General features: G+C 54.9%; 1 pseudogene; it reads right to left on the reverse strand.

The window, feature by feature from the left end:
- Window positions 1-5,962: 5,962 nt before the first annotated feature.
- LOC133766323 (olfactory receptor 2L3-like) lies at window positions 5,963-6,901 on the reverse strand (annotated as a pseudogene).
- Between the last annotated feature and the right edge of the window lie 653 nt (window positions 6,902-7,554).

Consider the following 7,554-nt stretch of genomic DNA (forward strand, 5'->3'; position numbering starts at 1 on the left):
TGAAAAATACTGTTTGAGTACTAGTTGTAGCATTAAATCACAATGTACAGCACATTAAGGACCAAGATCCTACATGAGGAATAAGTGCACAGTGATTCCTGTTGTTGACTTAACAATTTGACACTCTTGTTTATGGTCTCAGTAATCTCCCTAGGCTCCAGTCATGACAAACAAACAAATCTTTAAAAAATAAAGAAAAAATAGGCCGGCGCCGCGGCTCACTAGGGTAATCCTCCGCCTTGCGGCGCTGGCACCCCGGGTTCTAGTCCCGGTTGGGGCACCGATCCTGTCCCGGTTGCCCCTCTTCCAGGCCAGCTCTCTGCTGTGGCCAGGGAGTGCAGTGGAGGATGGCTGCTTTGCTCTCCTTCATTTTTGGGGTGCAGTTTTCTGTGTGCTCCCCTGAGGCTCCCCGAGGCCAGCGCCTGTCCACATCGGTGTGGTCCGTGCCTGGTCATCCGACCCAGGCACTGAGCCCAGCATCCACAAGCACGTGTTCCCGGAAACTGCACCCCCCAGGGAGCGGCGGCCTCTCCCCCACCCGGGTTGCACCTAGCAAGGACCGGACCTGGGGCCACACATAGATATAGCCCCAATAACGGGAATGACCCCATGGAAGTGGCAGGTGCTGAGATGACCACGCGTGGGAGTCAGGCGAGGGAAGGCTGGTGTGAGGGACAGAGATCCCGGCAGGACAGTGGGGTGTCGTAGCCAGGGTCACCTGGGCCCCCCGAGTCCCCACGCTTACTTCAGCACTGGCTGCTGCTGGGAAGCCCTCCTGAGCCCTGCCGCCGTGGCGAGGAAGCTGTATGTGCAGCTCTGTCGCTGAGGGTCGTGCACGGGGAAGATGAGGAACAGAGCCACGGATCCCCTGCCAAGGACAAGTCTCCTGAGAAGAGATGAGCCTTGCTGGCTCACGCCCCTGATGGGTTGTTAGCGCGCCCCAACCTGGCCCATCCCAGTGGAAGGAGAGAAATGGAGCCCAGTGCTGACGGGCTGGGCACGGGTGCTCTTCTTCCACGGCGCTTGTGGGAATAGTTTCCCTCGTTTCTGGGGAAGACTGGACAGTCTAGATTTCGTGAAAACGGAACTCTGTTAATTTCCCCAGCCCCAGAACCTAGAGAGTCACTTTGGACATACAAGTCTCAGTCAACAAACACTTGGCCAAGTGGACGCTACGTGTCGGGTCCTGTTGTCGCAGGAGTTCTGGGGTTGGCATGTGGGAGGCGTGAGAGAGCAGTGGCCGCATCTGCCGCTCCAGCCACTCAGGTCTGTGTCTCTTCCCCACGAGGGGTGCCGGCTGCTTCCTTTTACCGAATCCCTCGGAAGTGACACCGCGTCTGTGTCGCAGCTCTTGCTGTTACAGTTCTGATGTTACCGCTCTGTGGACCACTGCCTCTCCTCTTCCACCGGGTCACAGCTTCTCTCCCCTTTGCTCCCTGAGCATCGTGGTCTCCTGGGCTACAACTGTTCTTCTCTGCCAGATTCTCTGAGGGGTGCGGCAGTCTTTGGTGCCACAGCTCCTGCTGTCTGCCGGATCCTTGTCTGGGAAGAGTGAGGCACTGGGACAAGGAGGGAGTGAGCAAAGCGAAGGTTTAAGAAGGAGGCAGAGAAAGCCCCCCCTCCCCGTAGCCACAGGGCTGCTCCCCAAGTGCCTGGGGAAGGTACCGCCTATGTCACTGGCATTCCACCTGGGAGCTGGTTTGAGTCCCAGCTGCTCCACTTCTTGTCCAGCTCCCTGCCAATGTGCCTGGGGAGAGCAGCAGAAGATGGCCTGGGGGCTTTGGCCCCTGCCACCACATGGGAGACCCAGATGAAGCTCCTGGCTCTGGCTTCAGCCTGGCTCAGCCCCCGCCATTCTGCCAACTGAGGAGTAAACCAGCTGAAGGAAGTTCTCTCTCTCTCTCTCTTTCTCTCCCTCTCTTTTTCCCCCTCTCCCCCTCTCCCCTTCTCTCCCTCTCCCCCTCTCCCCCTCTCCCCCTCTCTCCCTCTCCCCCTGTCCTCCTTCCCCTTTCCTTCTCTCCCTCCCTGTAACTCTGACTTTAAAATAAATAAATCTTAAAAAATAAAAAATAAAAACTGCCTGGCTGGGATTTTTACACAATTCCAAAGGTTCAAGTTCACCTGATTGGTCAAGTAGCAAGATAATGAGGTAGTATATATAAACCAATCAGGGAGCCAGCAGAGCCTAAGTATGATTGGCTTGACCAGGAACCAATCACGGAGCTCACGCTACATGTGGAAGTGGGGAGTGTGTTCAAACAGGTCCAGAGCAGGCGCACTGTTCAGCAGCTGGAACCACATCTGGAGGTGACGTCGAACCTGTGTCCCACCCTCCGTCCCTCAGAGTTCCTGGATGGCCAAGTCAGGCGGGGTCTTCCTTTCCTTCCCAGGGCCCTGGGGTCCCTATCAGAGGCAGGAGGAGTCTATGTCTCCTCCCCAGGAGATGGGGCACATGCTTTACCACATTCCATTTTTTAAAATTTTTAAAAATACTTATTTGAAAGAGTTACAGAGAGAGAGGGAGAGACAGGGATAGAGGCCAGGAGTGAGTGAACAAATGGAAAAGGAAGACCTTTCTCATGTGTCTCTCTCTCTCTCACTGTCCACTCTGCCTGTCAAAATAAATAAATAAATAAATAAATAAATAAATAAATAAAATGTTTAAGACATCACCTCTAAGCACACTTATGGCAGCATCGTTGCTTGGTAGCAGAGAAAATGCACACAGAGTGAACGCCACGTGAGAGAGACTGACAGACCCACGCTAGGAGCAGCATCAGCCACAGAAAGGAACACGTCCGCTGACCAGACTTCCCTGAGAATGCAGAGAAAACAGAAATAACACGTATGATGGAACCCACCCTTTCACCAAGGCAGGCCAAACGAAGCCCGAAAAGTAGGCAGAGTAGTTGGGGGTTAGCAGCAGCCTCTGGGGACAGGTGGAAGCTGGCCCTCACGACAGAGAAATCCCCCCAGGTCCTCGATTTGGGCGTATCGGAACCCCACGATCGCAGTTCCCAGTCGCCAGACAGTCGAGAGAGGGCCCCTGTGACCATCAGCAGAAGAAGGTCAGGAGGTTCAGACCCCTATGGACCACACATGTGGACAACGGCAGGCCTGCAGCACACGGTGCTTGAGAGGTTAGAAAAGTGGTCCCCAGGCCTGTTTGGTCCATCCCACGGGTCCATTCAGCATCTGGAAGCCCAGGGCCACTGCTAGTGGTAGGTCAGCAGTCAAGAGGGCTGGATTTGGGGTATCCAGAGAGAAGCAAGGACAAGCCAGACCTCGCTTTGTCTTTGCACCTGCATGGCCGGCTCGAGAGAGTGTAGGCTGTTGCTGCTGCTCTGCCTTCTAAGGCCCCCACGCGCCACGCTCTAGGGAGACTCCACGCAGGACCCAAACCAGGAATAACCTGGGGCGACCGTGAGCAGAGGGTTGGCTGCTGCTGCCACCTGTACCCACACCCCACAGAGGGATGGCAAGGGACCGAGGGCTGTTGTTGAATGGCTAATTGGCAAACGTGGAGGCTGGAGGGGCTCTGAGGGGCTTACAGAGAAAGCTGCATCTCTCACGGGGCACAAGGCAGAGTAGTGGGCAGCTGGCCCAGTGTTAAAATCAGAATTCCTAAGACGCTACTTGGCAGGGCCAGTGCAGTGGCATAGCGGGCAAAGCCACCCTGCAAAGCCAGCATCCTGCATGGCTGGAGCCCTGGAATCTCCACTTTTGGTCCAGCTCCCTGCTAATCCACCTGTGAAAGCAGCAAAGGATGGCCCAAGTGATTGGGCCCCTGCAGCCATGTGGGAGACCCGGAAGAAGCTCCTGGCTCCTGATTTGGCCTGGCCCAGCCCTGCACACTGCTGCCCTCTGGGGAATGAACCAGCAAATGGAAGAGATTCTCTCTCTCTCTCTCTCTCTCTCTCTCTCTCTCTCTCTCTCTTTCTCTCTCTCTCTCTCTCCACCCCCGCCTCTGGTCTCTTTCTCTCTCTCTTCTCTCTCTCTCTCACTCTCTCTCTCTCTCTCCACCCCTGTCTCTTTCTCTCTCTCTCTCTCCCTCTCCCCCTCCCTGCCTCCCTCTCTCCCTCCCTGTCTCTTTCACTCTCTTTGCCTTTCAAACAAATAAATAAATGTTTTTTTGAAAAAAGACTGGAACTTCATGCATATAAGAGGTCTTCAAAAAGTTATGAATTGTGGAAAAACCATGCATAGATCTCAAAGCTGTTTTGTATTAAAAGAAATGGATGTTTTTGTTGCACTTTCCATGAATTTTTGGAAGAGTTCTTGTAACACCGAACACTTCCTCAGAAGCAAAGACAGAAGAACCACTCAAGGATCCAATGTCAAAGTCACTGCTGGGTGCCTCGCAGCACTGTCTCTCCCGGCTGGGGTATGGCGGCCGCTATTCGGTGAGCGGACTTGCCAGGGAAAGGCCTGGCTCTCACCAGAAGATCATTGCATGAGGATGCATGGAAAGAGGGGTGAACCTGGCACTCGAGGCTGAGAAGAATGAGTGTCCCAGGAGGCTGACGGGGCACAGAGGAGGGACACTGAGGAGGCAGACAGCGAAACGGGGGCTGCAAGGTCACTCCCCAGAGGACACGTCACTCCCCAGGGACACGTCACTCCCCAGGGACACCTCATTCCCAAGGACACATCATTCCCCAAGGACACGTCACTCCCCAGGGACACATCATCCCAAGGCCATCCAGTCACCGTATCCATGATGGAGACCCCAGGATCACTAAGAAGCTCACGGTCAGCACTGAGGTGAGAGAGCTGGACACGAAGCTTGTGTCCCGAAGTCACAGAGGCTGGTGGCAGCAATGACTAAATGCAGGTGAACTAGGAGCTTGGAGGGACCAGCATGTGGGGAGTGTGCAAACAGCCAACTGCAATATCAGGAGCAAACAGACTCACAAGCAGCTTGCTCTTAGCATAAGCAACCCCCAAGGCCAACATCAGAGGTGGAGACTAAAGCTGTTGTCCAGTCTAGAGTCCCAGTTGCACACTTTGTTCTCCGTCCCTACACAACACTCAGGGCCAGAACCCACTGTTGGAAGCAGACTCAGATTCACGGAGTGAGCAGCCGGCAGGGCGGTGGCGAGCGTGTCCAGGCCGCACATCTCTACTCTGAGGTGCTCCTAGATTGCTCCAACTGCCACACTTCCCACGAGCTAGCAGGCAGCTGCCCCAAGAAAGGTTCACGCACAGAACTGTGCGGCTGCGTGTGGACAGATTGCTCGGGGAGGGGTGCCAGTCTGGGAAGAGACCCTCTGAGGTGTCAGGGAGGGCCTCACGGGAAGAGAGTGAACAGGGACAGAAGCGCACATGGCTGTCCAGGGACACAGTGGCCCCGGGGTGTGCAGTGCACTGACCCAGAGTCCGACCCTTCCCCTGCAAGGCAGGGAAGCTGGAGCCTGGAATGTGCATGTTTAGCTGTGGAGATCATGGCAGCTCATCGTGTGAGGCAAAGGCATACTCACATGACGCTGCCCTGAGAGTGCGCGCTCACGCCTCGAACGTGAACCCCGGTAGGTGCACCCCACACCTGGGGCTCAATAAGCCCCTTTCATGAGCATCTTGCACTACAGGAGATGCCATCAGGGTGCAGATTGGACTTTGGAATTAAAATGATTTGCTCTGCTAAATACCAGACACACTTGGCAAAGGTGAACCCATTTTGTGACCCCAGCATGGGTTCCTAATGTATTTGCAGGAACTTTAGAGATTTCAGAGCCGATTTAATGAAAACATGAAAGAATTGTAATAGGTTCCTGACTTGATAAGGCTCCAGGGATATTTACAACAAAAGCAAAGCAGCCTCCTGCAGAGGTCTGGGACTCACAGCCAAAACTTCATTCAGAAAGAACTCTCATCATGGTCTCCTGAAGCCGCGAGCACAGCCCGCTCCCCCAGCCCAGCCTCTGCTCTGCTCACCCCCACAGCCTGTCGCTGTCTCCACTCCCTAGGAAGCCCCACACCTCCCCGCCAGCTTCCGGAGTGCAGCCAGCACCTCCTTGTTCCTCAGGCTGTAGATGAGGGGGTTCAGCATCGGGGTGAGCACGTTGCTGAACACAGACAGCGCCTGGTCCTGCTCTGGGCTGTGGGAAGAGGTGAAGCTCATGTAAATGAAGATGTTCGGGCGGGCGGAAGAAGAGACTCACCACCGTGAGGTGGGAGGAGCAGGTGGCCAGGACCTTCCGCCTGCCCTTGACGGAGCTCATGCGGAGCACAGCGAGGAAGATGAGCGTGTAGGAGGCTGTGATGAGACCGAAGGGGACGACCAGCAGCACCACGCTGGTCACCACCACCACGGACTGATACACGGACGTGTCCTCGCAGGACAGCTTGATGAGGACAGGGACCTCGCAGAAGAAGGGCTGGATCTCCCGGGACCCACAGATGGGGAAGTGCAGAGGGTAAACTGTGTGAACCAAGGAGCTGGCCGAGCCTCCAACCCAACACCCAGCCACCATGTGCAGGCAGAACCTGGGGCTCATGATGGCGGGGTAGCGCAGTGGGTTGCACACAGCCACGTAGCGGTCATACGCCATGAGGGTCAGGATGAGGCACTCAGACATCCCCAGCAACAGGAAGAAGAAGCTCTGTGTCCCGCAGCCAACCCAGGAGATGCCCTCTCCCCTGTGAAGAAGTTGGTGGCCATCTTGGGGACGATGGTGGAGGTCAGTGTCAGGTCGATGAGGGAGAGCTGGCTGAGCAGGACATACATGGGCGTGTGCAGCCGGGCGTCCCCCAGGATCAGGACGATCAGAAGAGCGTTTCCCAGGAAGGCCAGGACGTAGACGAGGACCACGGCGGCATTGAGGAGCAGGGAGTGCCGGGACCCAGGGAAGAGCCCGGCCAGGAGGAAGTCCGTGGCCGAAGAGGCGTTCCCACCCACCATGCCGCTGCAGGCACAAGGGAGACCACAAGTGCCACCACCACGCGTGACAGACTCGTGTCAGTCTGGGGGCCAGCGTTCGAGAACCTTCCCCCCAGCTCCGGGTTCTCACATAGCCTTTGCCCGCATCTCAGGGAGAGCACTTTCCCGTGTCTCTTGAACAATCACCTGACTTGGTAAATACAGAATACTGGACACACGACCCACGCCAGCACTAACCGGCCTCTGCTGAGCTGAGTTCTTCCGATTTTCTTCTTTCTTTCTTTCTTCTTTCTAAGTTGGAGAATCCTGTAAATACGAACACCCATTTCTAGAAATACAGGCTTAAACTGCTACACACTGTTTATGTTAGCCGTGGGCCCTAGCTAAGAACTTTTGTGCATTGGAGCACAAATGAAGGAAATTCTAATCAGTTCTTTCAATTTGGCTTTATAAATTATAAATCAATTACTTGGTTACATCCTAATGAAATATCCTACTGTTTGCTTTCCTCTTGTTGGGTAATTGTCCTTATGTTATACACAGGGTGACAGAAATTGCTAGACGCACAGAACTGCCAACCATCAGTGTTCTGAATTACTGACCGAGGAAAGCTCTGGGATTTAACAGAGAATCTGACATCTACAGTGACTGATGACACGCCTGTCCTGTGTCTC

This window comes from Lepus europaeus, chromosome 9, assembly GCF_033115175.1.
Source record: "Lepus europaeus isolate LE1 chromosome 9, mLepTim1.pri, whole genome shotgun sequence".
NCBI lineage: Eukaryota > Metazoa > Chordata > Mammalia > Lagomorpha > Leporidae > Lepus > Lepus europaeus.